Source organism: Dasypus novemcinctus, chromosome 30 (genome assembly GCF_030445035.2).
Source record: "Dasypus novemcinctus isolate mDasNov1 chromosome 30, mDasNov1.1.hap2, whole genome shotgun sequence".
NCBI lineage: Eukaryota > Metazoa > Chordata > Mammalia > Cingulata > Dasypodidae > Dasypus > Dasypus novemcinctus.
This window is the reverse complement of record NC_080702.1, coordinates 46,327,553-46,342,063: the sequence shown is the minus strand read 5'-3', so window position 1 is coordinate 46,342,063 and position 14,511 is coordinate 46,327,553.

The window sequence follows — 14,511 nt, the reverse complement described above, 5'->3', positions numbered from 1 at the left end:
CTACTCCTGTTTTTTGGAAGCGTTTAAGCAGCATTAGTGTTAGTTCTTCCTGCAATGTTCAGTAGAATTCATTGGTGAGGCTGTCTGGTCCTGCGCTCTTCTTAGTTGGTAGGTTTTTAATGACCGATTCTACCTCTTTAATTGTGATTGGTCCGTTGAGTTCATCAATTTCTTCTGTCATTAGTGTAGGCTGCTTGTGTGTTTCCAGGAATTTGCCTGTTTTTTCTAAATTGTCCTACTTGTTGGCATCTAATTTTTTCAAAGTATCCTCTTATGGTTCTCTTTATTTCTGTGCAGTCAGTGGTGATATAACCTTCCTTGTTTCTTATCTTTTATATTTGCAGCTTCTCTCTTTTTTTCTTTGTTAGTCTAGCTAAGGCTTTGTCAATTTTTTTTATCTTCTTGAAGAACCAGTTGTCACTTTTATTTTTTTCTAGTGCTTGGTTATTTTTTATTTCATTTAATTCTAATCTTTGTTATTTCCTTCCCTCTACTTCTTTTAGGGTTTGTTTGTTGTGCTTTTTCTAATTCCTCCAGGTGTGCGATTAGGTCTTGAATTTTAGCTCCTTTTTCTTGTCTGATATATGCATTATGGCTATGAATTTCCCTCTTGGTACAGCTTTAGCTGCTTCCCATGTCATTTTCATTAATTTCAAGGTATTACTGATTTCGTTCAAAATTTCCTCCTTGACCCACTGTTTCTCTAATAGTGTGTTGTTTAATTTCCATATCTTAATTTCCATATCTAATCTGGTTCTCTGCCCCTTACTGATTTCCAGCTTCATTCTATTTTGTTCAGAGAAATTACTTTGTATAATTTCAATCTCTCTGAGTTCATTGAGAATTTTTCTGTGGCCTAGAATGTGGTCTATCTTGGAGAATGGTCCATGAGCACTCAAGAAAAATTTATCCCACTGTATTTGTGTGTTGTGTTCTGTACATGACTATTAGGTTCAGATCCTCTAATGTATCATTCAAAGTTTCTTTATTGATATTCTGTCAAGAGGTTCTGTCAAATCATGATAATGGTGTATTAAAGTGCCCCACTATAACTGTAGAGGCATCTGTTTCTCCACCTTAGTTTTTCCAGTCTTTGACTCATATATTTTCAAGCACCCTGATTAGGTGCATAAATGTTTATAATTGTTCTTCCATCTTGAAAGATTACCCCTTTTACTAATATAGACTGTCCATCTTTACATCTTACAATACTTTTGCATTTAAAGTCTATTTTACCCAGTATTAATATAGCTATTCCCACCCTTTTTTGGTTATTGTTTGCTTGTAAGATTGTTTTCTAGTCTTTCACTTTCAGCCTCCTTGAATCCCTGGGTCTCAGGTGGGTTTCTTTTAGACAGCATGTAGGTGGGTAATATTTCATTATTCATTCTGCCTGTCTGAGTCTCTTGACTGGTGAGTTTAATCCATTAATATTCAGTGTTATTATTCTCAAGGAATTACTTACATTAGCCATATTTTCTTTGGGTTTAGTTCATGTATGTCGTATGTTGTTTTTATTTCTCTTTTTGTCTTTGTAGTTGTTCTTACACTCTCCTCCAAGCTCTCTCTCCTGTTTATTCCTTTCAGCCTAGAGAACTTGCTATAGTATTTCTTGAAGGGCAGGTTTCTAAGTGACATACTCTCTTAATTTCTCTTTATCTGTGAATATTCTGATTTCCATAATTTTTGAATTCCATTTTTACTGGATAAAGAATTCTTGGCTGAATGTTTTTTTCTTTTAGTATCTTAACTATGTCATACCATTGCCTTCTTGCCTCCATGGTTTCAGATGAGAAATCAGCACTAATTTCATTGAGTTTCCCTTTTATGTGATGGTTCTTTTTTCTCTTGCTGCCTTATTTTCTCTTTGTGTTGAGCTTGAAGAGTTTCACACATGTATGTATTGTAGTAGGCCTGCTGAAATTTATACTGTTTCTGGTTTGCTGCACTTCCTGGGCAGGTACATCTATCTCGCTCAACAGGGTTGAGAAGTTTTCAGCGATTTTTTCCTCCAACAGTCTTTCTGTTCCATTTCCCTTCTCTTCTCCCTCTGGGATGCCTATAATGCATATGTTTGTGCATTTTGTGTTGTCATTCAAATCCCTAATTCTCTGCTGGGCTTTTTTCTATCTTTCATCTATCTGTTCTACTATCTGCTTGATTTCAGACGTATTGCCTTCCAGATAGCTAATTCTTTCCTCTTCCTGTTCAAATCTGCTCCTGTGTGCTTCCAGGGTATTTTTGATTTCTTGGATTGTGTCACTCATTAACATATCAGGTATCTTTTTCTCTATGTTTACAATTTCCTCAGTATGTTCTCCTGGTGTCTTAATATCCTTAATCTCTTCATTCACTTCATTAAGTTGATCCATGAGATTTGTTTGAAAAGCTTTGACTCATTGTTCCATGTTTTGAATCTCTCCCTGGTTTTTTGTTTGTTCACTGGACTGGGTCATGTCTTCCTGTTTCTTGATTTTTTGTTGCTGTTTGGCCATCTTTTTATCTTGATGGTTTTAGTCAGGTGATTACTTTCTCTCTCTAATCCAGGATTTTATTTAGCTGCTGTTTTGTGTGTGTGTATTACATTTTCTCTTGGACACTTTGTTTTTGTTCTATTTCCTTGCTGTTTTCTTTGGTCCCTTGTAGGTAAAAGATTAGGGCCTGAGAAAGCAAAAGATGTTAGAAAAGAAAAGGGATAATTGTTATAATAATAGTCAGAGTTAGAAAAGGAATCACTTAAGCCTAGGAAAATGAATATTTAACTTACATAAGCAGGGTAGAGTAATAGGAATAAAAAAATGGAATACCTACAATGAAATGGGAAACTGAATAGAAAAAATTTATATAATGAATTATAAGGCCAGAATGATGAGGAGAAGAGGGAAAGAGAAAACAGAGGGAAAAAAGGAAAAAGTTGATAAAAGAAAGAAAACAGAATAGATGAGATAGAAACAAAAACCAGAAAAAAATGAGGGCTAATCAGAGAGGTACAATGTAGGAACAACACAGAGAGTCAAAGATAGTAATAAGAAGGAAGGAAAAGAGATAGCATTGGTAAACAAAATCAGTATACAGAGAAAAGGGGTAATCAAAGAAAAGGAAACAAGAAACAAGTCAGCAGCACCTAAAGAAAAAGAAAATTGGGGGGGAGGGAGGGGAAGAAAGAGGGAAGAAAAACAAGGAAACAATACAAACAAACACACAAGCAAGCAGTCAAACAAAAACTAAGGAAGAACTGCCTTCCCACTTAGGCCCCTGTGGAGCTTCTCAGGCTGCCAGTGTTCATCGATCCATTACCCTGCAGCCTTCCCTCTGCAGGTTTTGAAGCATATTTTAGTGAGTAAACTAAGTTAAATTTTTAAACAAATGTAACCTTTTCTTAGGAAAAATAAGAGACCTAAGAGAAGCTAATACAAAAATAATATCTATGTTTTCCCTGTTGTAAAATATCAGCTGGATGTTTGATATTCCAGGGGATCACTACTCTAAGAGGAGACAGGATTCAAACTAGGGACCTTGTATATTCAAGGTGGAAACTCCTCCACTGAGCTAAACTGTCTCCTTGGGTCAGTTAGTTCTTCAGGAAGCTGCCAAGTCACTTTCCCTTGGGCAGATTTGACTTTTTGTAGTTGGATGAATTCCTGCTGATTGGGAGTCTGTACCAGCCTCCTCTTTATTCCTACTGCTTTCTCTCTCAGGGCAGCTGGATGCAATAGCCTATGTGAGCATTTCCCCCCTCACCTCACCAGGTTAGGTTGTGTTCCCTTTTAAAATTCAAATGGGACCCTGGTGACTTAACTCACTGCAGAAAGAAATGACCACCAACCCTCTTTGAGACCACCTCCTTCTCCCAGGAGACCCTAACTAGACTATTGGAAGCTTATTAAGCACTTCCTATTGCCCACCTCCCTTAGAGGAGTTGAAATTTTTAGTTTTCAGCACAGGACTAGTCAATTGCCTGACTACCTTCTCCCAGGCCAAGTTTCCCTATCCCAGGGAAGTTAGGTTCCTCAGCAGCTTTGCCTCTCTCCTCCTCCTGGTGCCACCTCAAGCCAGCTGGTATGCTCCTCAAAGCCCAAAGAGGGACCAGGCAATGAAATCCACAGAAAGAAAACTCATCTCTGCCCTCCACCAGAACCCTCCCACTTTCAGAGAACTGGTCCTCCAGCTGGGTAGGGGCTCTCCTTGGCTTTTTCCCTTGAGGTAGGGCTTTGCCATCCTGCAGTTTCCAACCTCAAGGACAAGAAACTCACACTTTTTCCTTGAACAGTTTATCTCTTTGTCCAGCTCTCTCCAGACCAATGCCTTGAAGCCTCCTGCTCTGTGGGTTCCCAAAACAGTTCACTCAGGCAGGATCTTGTCCCAACTCCAACATATTCTTATTAGACATATCAGTGTGGGTTATTTTTCCATGGATTCACTGATTTCAGCTGAAGCTGACACATCACCCAGGAAAACTGGCTAGGAAGATTTAACCTTTAGTGAACAGGCAATTAGGAGACAGCACACACCTGAGTACCATAGAATGCATGAAGATCAGCTTTTCATAGCTCTGTGTACAGATATTACAAGATTTTTTTCTTTCTTTCTTCTGATTGATCTTATATATGCCTATGGCAGATTCACTCAAAAAGCCCTTGGCTGAAAGGAAGTTTCTGAGATTCAAAGCCTCTGTTTTTAATCAACGGTTTTTGATACCGTAACTGCCCAAATCCAAATTCTCAGCTCACTTCTATCTGCATGCCATTTTCCTTTGTGTGATTCAGGACATAATTTACATGAAAGTCATCTCTCTATCAAGGGCTATAATTCTACTTTAATTAGATTGTAATTAAAACCAAATAGAGAAACATGTAGATGAATAACTTCATAAATTTTTACTCCCAGAAAACAGTTGCTTTTTTCTTTGTTAATCAGTCTAAAATATATTCAGAGAACAGTTTTCTGCATCTTGATAGTAAACCACTGAGTATGCCTGTGTGTCTTTTCCCCTGAAAGGCTCTCACACAGAGCATTTAAATTTTCCATAGTATTGCTATGATGACCTCTGAGACCTTGTAAAGTAAAGGATTTATGATCCTGGGCTTTTTTATGGTATTGTTTCAATATTTTGTAACATTTGTATTTCTTGCTAATGTTTTTGGCATTAAAAATCACTCAAGCTGTGCTAAAATATTATGGTATTCATTGAACCATACCATGAAAGGATAATTCAGTTCAATGAGGTTATTTGAGCTCATCATGTACAAAAAGGATTGAAAGAAATTGTAGAAGAGCCTCAGCTTCCTACATGTGCAGTATTGAGACTTGCTCCCATGCCCAATAACTTCACGTAGAAAAACCTTCACTTGAACATAGAAATTTCTAGTTTTAAGTGTTTAGAAAGGACTGGAAATGAAAGGAATAATACAATGGCCCAAGATATAAGAAAGCAAAGTACTGGTACTGGTAAAAAGTTTCTCTGGAGCACCAATATCATTTACCTGTGACACAGACAAAAATTAAGCTCAACAAAGAGTCAGCACTCATTCCCAATTTCAACATATCTCTAGAGAAGTCCAACAAATGATGTCATCTCATACTTAATTAGCTTAGTAGAATGTGCTATTACAGATAGAAACCAGGGATGACTTAATGTCCACATATTTAAGTCGTCTGTAACTATGGACATACCCACACAATGCCTAAGGTTGAATGCTATACTTATGCCATTTTCTACTTATTTTGCTATTTCCATCCCAAGAGTAGACAAATACAGAGCCTCTTTCTTATCACATTCAGACTGACATATAGATTATAAGAGTATCTGGTATGTTTTGCTCTTTTGAATATTCTCTGTTTTGATTGGTTAATCATTTAAGTTTGACATTAATAATATCACATAAAGTCCTAAAAGCTGACTGGTCAAAACACCAATATTTACATGCTTCAAGGATATGTGTGCGGGGTCTATGCGAACCTCTTATATTTTTTAATATACCATTTTGTGTGATCTATGTATATTTAAAAAAAGAAAATTGATTAAAAAAATAAAGGATGTATGTGTGTATATATGTTTAAATTATACAGGTCAAACATGTTTTGAATTACAAATGATTGAGATCTTAAATTTGGTGTACCCATTCAATAGAAGTCATATATTTCTTCTGAAGATGAAAAACAGACCTTTCAAATTTTATTTGTTTTAGATAAGAGAAGTAAATACTGTGGCAATATACAAATGCAGTACAGTGCTAAGCACATGGGCTCTGGAATCAGCTAGGTCCTGGGTTCAAATAGAGCCACTGTTACTTCCTGCTGGATGGCTTTGGGCAAGTTACTTTGTCTTTTCTAAGGCTCAAATTTATCATTTGTAAGATAGATATATGGTTCAACTGCTATAGCAAAGACAATAAAATGATACTGAATTAAATAAGATAGAAGTTTATTTTTCTCTCAGATAATAACTCTGCTCATAGGCAGTCTAGGGTTGAAATAGCACCTCTAGGGTACCAGGGACAGGGCTCATTCTATTATGTTGCTTTGCCATTTTCAATATATAACTTCCATATTTTGGTCCAAAGAATGCTGCCTAAGCTCTAGTTTCATGTTTACATATTTGCCAGTGCAAAAATGAATAAATGAAAAGGAAGTGAGGTAGACCACAAAAATGGCCCCAGTGACTTGGAACTTCAAAAAGGCACAATAAATATTTGCTGTTATTTATAGTCAGACTCAGAAATAGACAATATTTGTTTAAATAGTCACAAAGAATAATCTGCCATCTCATATTCTCCAGACACATTTCTGAAGTCAGGGTCCACATTGGAAGAAGATCCATGGAGAGAACATAAAGAATGATATTGAAACACTGTGTCTTCTGATGTGATGTGGACAAAGCCTGGGTGCCTGCTAGAAAAGATTAGATAGTCGATGGCATAAAGTCAGGGGACAGGACTAAAGGAAGTCCGTTCAATTCTATTATCAGTCACTGTGTAATAAATAGAGAATGTCACTGGGCAACTGTTAGAAATCAGAGAAGAAAGTATTTTTTTCCTCCTTTTTTTCTTTTTTTTTCCCATAAAAAAAGAAAAAAAAAGGTGGTATATTAGTAAATGATTTTGGTCTTGAGCAGAGAAAAAATTGGTGCCTTTCCTGTGGTCAATTTATGTCTCTTCCATATCTTAAAGTAAAATAAATGAAAATAAGCAGAATGGGAGATGGACTGTGTAGGAAAGGGATAGAAATGAAACCTAAATGTAAATCTTTTGAAAACAGCACAATGAATGCATATAATCCTCCATAAAATATGATTGTCATTTATTGGTAAGTTCAATTATCACCTAATGATAGCTATAAAACAAATAAGCAACTAATAAATAGGCTTTAATCATGAACACAAGTTTATCTCTATTTTCAGTACACCACAATAATTTGACTGAGCCTGTGGTTTCTTTAGATATCTGATGTTCTGAATTTTCCTCCAGACTACTGTATGGCATTACACATGGTAAGTAGTTACCATTGTTGAAATCTGTGTGAATCGTTCCTCTCTATGTCCAGAGCTGCTGCCAATTCAATTTGTTATTACAAGTCAAATCCTGAAACAACCTGAAAAAATATAAGAGACCCTGGATGGAAGAAAGATGAAATAATCAGTAAGTAAAGTGGCACTTGCACAAAAGAATGAGACAGCAGTGAGATGGAGGGCAGGCATGGGCCATCTTGTGAGTGGCAGTATTTATACAATAGGTCAAATTGAAATGCAAAGAAGGGCTCAAGGTCAACAACTAGAAAATCAGAAATCCTTAAGAAAGAAGGCTTTGTGAGGAGCCATATATGGGTAAGGACTAGCAGGGTGAGCCAGAGAAGACAAAGGATATTCCAAATGGGTGGAGAGAAGGAGCATAAACCAGTATAATGGCATTGAAGAGAAAAAGAAAATGGAAGGTCCTAAAGCAAGGTTTTTAGGAACATTTATTTTATTCAAAATGATTAAGAAGCAAACATCCATGTCACCCATATGAGCTGATATTCTAAAATATGAAAAATTGTGAGGCTAATTCTATCAAATGACTAGAAAATAATAACAGCGTACAGGAAAAATCAAAACAAAGATTAAAGTGTGATGCCCAAGAGATATAAATCAGCAATCCCTGAGGATATTCAAAGAGTACTAGTTTCTCCTGAGGGTAACAGACATCATATAAACCTCAAAAGCTATAAGAGTGTCAGGCAACATGTGGTTGAATAGATTACTTTACGGGAGAGAATATTCAGAGCTATTGTGCACTGTGGCACTGTAAAGGGAGAGAGTAGTGTGTTGTAGATTCCTGTTGTTTATTCTTCCCAGGGTTTTTTCTCCCCCTTTCGGTAAAGCTGCCCACTTTTTCTCTGGGGAACAAGATGGAAACTTGATTTGGGACTTGCCATCAGAGTGCTCAAATTTTTTCCCCTTTCCCAAACTGCTGGACATATGACCTGGCCTAAGACAATCAGGCTCCTCCTGAGAAATTGCCTCTAGTGTCACTCCATTTTCCCGCCTCTTCCCAAGCTCTGGTGGTTCAGTTTACCCTGAATGTTCTGAGGTACTCCACATGCTTCCCTTGAATTCTATTCAGGCTTAGTAACCAAATTATTTGTAACAAGTCACAAACACATTTGCCTATAGATGTTCTCTCTCTCTCTCTCTTTCTCTGTCTTTCTTTCTTTCAGAAAAATAACCTGATACCACAAGCTATCTTCAGAAGACACACAGCTCTAGATATTAATGGAGGAGTCTGAGAGCATATTAAGGGGACATAAACTGGACTCGGTGCTGATATTTACAAATTGGGAGTCATCAAGTAAAGAACAATAACGCACCCCTCTCTGTGTTCATGTCACAGAGGGATAAATGTTCTTGCTAGTGATGGTGAAGCCATCACACAAAGATATGGTATTGGTACCATGGCTATCAATGGCCATATGATTCCTTCTCTGGAAGAAATGTGAGTTCCACAGCAAGGAATAGTCTTTACCAGGGCATCATCTTCAGAAATGACTATAAAAGGGAACCTTGCACTTATTACAATCTTCTGGGAGAACAATAATATTTAGTTAAGTGAACAGTCTCCCTCAGTCAGGAGAGATGTGGAGGGAGGAGAAGGGGGAGAGCATTCCTTGGAAGACCCCTCCCAAAGCCTAGTAATGGTTGGTATGTATATTTTTGAGGAGCCCAATACCTCTTTAAGTATATTCAATTAAGAATGAAGAATTAAGTAAAACTGTCCTAAGATAGAGGCACAGCACCATTAGCTATGCCTTTGGAAAAAGCCCTCGACCAAAAGGGGTAAATGATAAATACAAATGAGTTTTTATGGCTAAGAGATTTCAAACTGAGTCAGGAGGTCATTCCAGAGGGGATGCTTGTGTGTGTCTCAGCAGGATCTCACTGACTGCCACAGTAAACTGTGCCTCAAAGAGCCTGGCTCCTGAGGGCTCCAGAGATACCAAGACACTATAGGCAGAGCAGACAAACTCAGGACAGATACAGGTCATTATACATTTTGTCAAAACCTATAAAATTGTGCATTGCAAAATGTAAATTATAATGTAAACTACAGAACATGGTGAGCAGCAATGTTTCAATACATGTTCATCAATTGTAACAAATGTACCACACTAACAGAAGATGTTACTAAGAGGGGAAAATGTTAGGGGGAGTGGGGTATATGAGAAACCCCCATCTTTTTGATGTAACATTTATGTAATCTAATGCTTACTTAAAAACAAAAAATATTAAATTTTAAAAAATAGAGGTAGAGCATATAAATATTCCTTAATATGAAAATGGCAGAAAGGGGAGCGTACAAGCGGAAAGAAAGAATAGAAGGGTGCTAATAGTACACGTGCAAATAATTTTAATTCTATATATATGTTTCTACAATGATAAAACCAAAAACAACAATGATAATTTTCATATCAATAATAGCAAACACAAAAATATCACTTGGGCTCTATTCAATACACACTACAACTCATTATCCCCATTTTACAGATGAGAAAACTGAAGCAGGAAGATCAGCTAAGTTTAACATCCCCTCAGATATTGTTATTATCCTAATCTTTCTTCCTCTTTACCCCACAAAAAATGCAAATATGATAAAATTTGTGATGGAAGTTTTGTTGCAAGGACTTTGTACATAAGTATGTAAGTACTTCTTTCTGACTTTACCTGGTTCACTCCCCAACTATTCCCAAGGTTATACCTTATCCAGCCAAATCTGCAAATCAGTAGCGGAAATCTGCAGCCAACTGTCTCCTCCAATTTTTCTGGGAAATGGAGCTTCCAATTCCAGCCAAAAATAGTTCCTGAAGCAGCATGTGCAGCTAGAGTAGGAAAATCACCAGTTTCCATGGATTGGCCAGTAATTTCCTGCAGAGGCAGGTGCAAGTCGCCACAGCTTCATCCCTGCTGGACGTGGGGCTGGGACCTAGGCTGGAGCTTCAATTTGATCTGAATGGAAAGAAGCTGGTCCTTACCAGCAATGAGGTTTTCAGTCTGACCCACTTCCCCTCATGCCAGCTGAAGAGTTAAGATGGTGTGTCCCAGGCTTTTTCTGACTTGGACAGACTCAAAATTTAGCTGTTCTCAGAATTATACTATAGCCTGCTGAATTTACTCATCAATAGGTGAAATTGGTGCCCAACCATCTCTTCCTTCCCCATTTTGGGGAAGAGGAGCTTTCAATTACATCTGCAGAGCAGCTCCCAAGGAAATTTTGCCTCCAAGGGAGGATGGATACCAACCTCCACAGCATGGAGTGCTCTACTTACAAGTCTTCACTGAAGATGGGCAGTCTCCTCTTTCCACTCATTCAAGGATGTTGCAGGGTGATCTTGTGGACTCCTGGAGGCCCCAAACAAGTGCTTCAGCTAACTCCAGAGAGCTATGGGTATTTGCTAACTGCCCTGTAGCAAGTGCTGTCTCTAGGGGCTCCTTACTCCACCACCATCTTGCTCCTTCTCTCTCTTCTCTTTCTCTCTCTCTCTTTTATTATTTTTTTTGAATAAGGGCACTTGATTGCAAGACTCAAAGCCTTAGATCTCAGAGTTTCAATTATTTGAATAATCCATGAAACTAGAGCTTAACCAAGAGTCACATAAGACCTGAAATATAATTTTTTTGTGCACATATTTGATGTCTTTAAAATAGAAAAAATGGCAGGTGAGGCAAGATGGAATCTGAAACAGTGCACCTTATAGTCTCTCCTGCAAAGAACCAGTCAAATAGGATTGGAGTCTTGCCAGAATGGGGGGTCTTGGGGGCTTGAAAGGCAGGAGGTTTATGGATGTTGATCTGAAGAGACAGTGACAGAAGTAGTGCTTGCTAAAAATAGAATTGTTGGTTACAAGTACAGTGGCCAGTAGTTGTGGGCTGTCAGGCCCTTCCCCCTAGGGATAGTGGCCACCATGTTCCCTGAGAACTGTCATTTGAGCGGTGGTTTTCCTGGGGCCAATGATCCCCAGAGTCGTGGTCCCAAGGTCCATGTCGCTTAAGTCCCTATAACTCACATTCCAAAGACCTACATACATTAAGTCTTCAAGTGTCCCAGACTTCCCTTTCCCAAGCACTCCCTGAGGTCTGGGATTGCCCTAGCCCTCTGGTTTTGGACTGACTCTGTAAGTGGGAGGGATTCAGTTGGAGGTGCAGCAGAGGGACCAGGTTAGTGAGGCTTCAATTTTCTGGTTCCCTCTCCCCCGCATTTTTTAAATTTTTTTACACTTGGAGGGCCATACCAGTTGGCAAGGGAAGAGCCTGGGAAGAAATGAGTGATGAATCTATTGAGAAAGCCCAATTCACCTAAATACCCTGGGATAAGAAATGTGGTCTGGAAGAAGGTGAAGTCAGAAAATCAACTAGCCCTCTGGTAGCACACTTAAAGGAGATTAACTGTAGGAGGTGATTTTCAAGTTTCCAATAGCATACTTGGGGTTCCTGGTGAGGTGTGGGTGCTCTGTACAGGAAATTAACAGTCATTGTTTTCTATGCAGAGCTGGTTCAACAAGAAACCACTTGAACCTCCTACCAGACCTCTCAGGCAGATTCCCTGCTGCCCTGGGAGAGAGGGAAGGGAGGAAGGGTGAAAGAAGGAACATCAGGTCCCTAAGATATTATTTAACTGCAAAGAGGTTTCCTTGCTTCAAATTTTTTGTCTTGTCTTTCCTTCCTCTTAATCCCCTCAAGGTCCTTTTTTTCTTTTTCCTTTTTTTCTCTTTCTTTTTCTTACTTGCTTCCCCCCTCCCTTTTGTCCCTTTTTCTATTATTTTCTTTCTTTGTTTCTCTTCTTTTTTATTCTTTTTATATTAGGCACTACAGGGATCTTTTCACATTAGTTGTATTACCTCATCCACCATTTCCTCTATTCTGTGTGTATAGATTTTGGCACCAACACTATACCCTTTCCTCTACATCTTTCTAGCCTCCATCATTTATTGTTTCTTCTACCTTCCACCTCTCTTTGTTTACTCTCCTATTTTCCTGAGTTTTTATTTCTAATACCTTTTTTCTGATTTCTGTCTTATATTCACTCTTTATATTATTGCTTTTTTTCTTTTCACACTCTCATGAAAACACTGTCCTTTTAATTCACACTATATTCCTCCCCAAATACAGTTTACTGTCTTATTATACGTACTCTAATTTTCTTACCGTTATACCTCTACATACCTCACATGAGCCTGATATCCATTCTCCTAGACTTCACATGGTTCCTCTGTAAATAATTACTATCAATACTACCATTATTCATTTTATTTTCTTACTCCTTTTGCTTGCTCTGGCCCTAATATTTTCCCTCAACTGAAATCAGTCAACAAAATGGAAATAAAATAAGAAGAACAAATGGAGAAAGAGAAGACTTAACACACAAAAACAACTAATTAAACCTCGAACTAGACAAAGAAGCTTAGCAACTGATTAAAATCTCAAGATAAAATGATGACCAGACAGCAACAAAAAAACTACAAGCCATACCAATAACCAGTAAAACATGACCCAATTCAATGAACAAACTAAAAATCAGGAAGAGGAACAAAACATCAAACAAGTAATGAAAGATCTCAAAACATAAATTAGGGACCAATTCAATGAAAAGAAGGAAGAGACTAAGAATATGAAGGAAAAATATGGAGAGAATACAGAAGAAATTGCAGTCATATGCTAAAAGATAACAGACATGATGGTGATGAACAGCACGATTCAAGAAATCAAAAAATATACTCTCATCAATAATAGACTTGAAGAGGTAAAGAATTAATGATATGGAAGACAGTACATCTGAAAACAAACAGATAGTAGAACTGACCTATAAAAAGATAGAACTCATTCGGGAGGGACTGAGGGACCTGAATGACAATGCAAAATGCACAAACGTATGCATTATAGGCATCCCAAAAAGAGCAGAGAATGGTAAGGTTCTAGAAGGGGTATTGGAGGAAGTAGTGGCTGAAAATGTTCCAAAACTAATGAAGGAAATGGATGTACATGTCCATAAAGCATGATGCACCCCAAACACCATAAATCCCAACAGGCCTACCACAAAACATATACTTGTCAAATTATCCAGTGCTCAAGACAAAGATAAAATACTAAAAGCAGCAAGAGAAAAGAAAACCATCACATACAAAGGAGGCGCCATAAGATTAAGTGCTGATTTCTCATCTGAAACCATGGAGGCAGGAAGGCAGTAGTATGACATATTCAAGGTACTAAAAGAAAAAAAAAAAAATCCGACCAAGAATACTTTATCCAGCAAAGTTAGCATTCAAAAATGATGGACAGTTCAAAATATTCACAGATAAACAAAAACTAAGAGAGCATGCCAACCAGAATGCTGCCCTTCAAGAAATACTAAAGGGAGTTCTGCAAGAAGGAAGAAAAACACAAATTCACACTATATTCCTCCCCAAATACAGTTTACTCTCTCATTATACGTAATCTAATTTTCTTACTGTTATACCTCTACATACCTCACATGAGCCTGATATCCATTCTCCTAGATCTCACATGGTTCCTCTGTAAATAATTACTATCAATACTACCATTATTCATTTTATTTTCTTACTCCTTTTGCTTGCTCTGGCCCTAATATTTTCCCTCAACTGAAATTAGTCAACAAAATGGAAATAAAATAAGAAGAACAAATGGAGAAAGAGAAGACTTAACACACAAAAACAACTAATTAAACCTCGAACTAGACAAAGAAGCTTAGCAACTGATTAAAATCTCAAGATAAAATGATGATCAGACAGCAACAAAAAAACTACAAGCATACCAATAACCAGTAAAACATGACCCAATTCAATGAACAAACTAAAAATCAGGAAGAGGAACAGAACATCAAACAAGTAATGAAAGATCTCAAAACATAAATTAGGGACCAATTCAATGAAAAGAAGGAAGAGACTAAGAATATGAAGGAAAAATATGGAGAGAATACAGAAGAAATTGCAATCATATGCTAAAAGATAACAGATATGATGGTGATG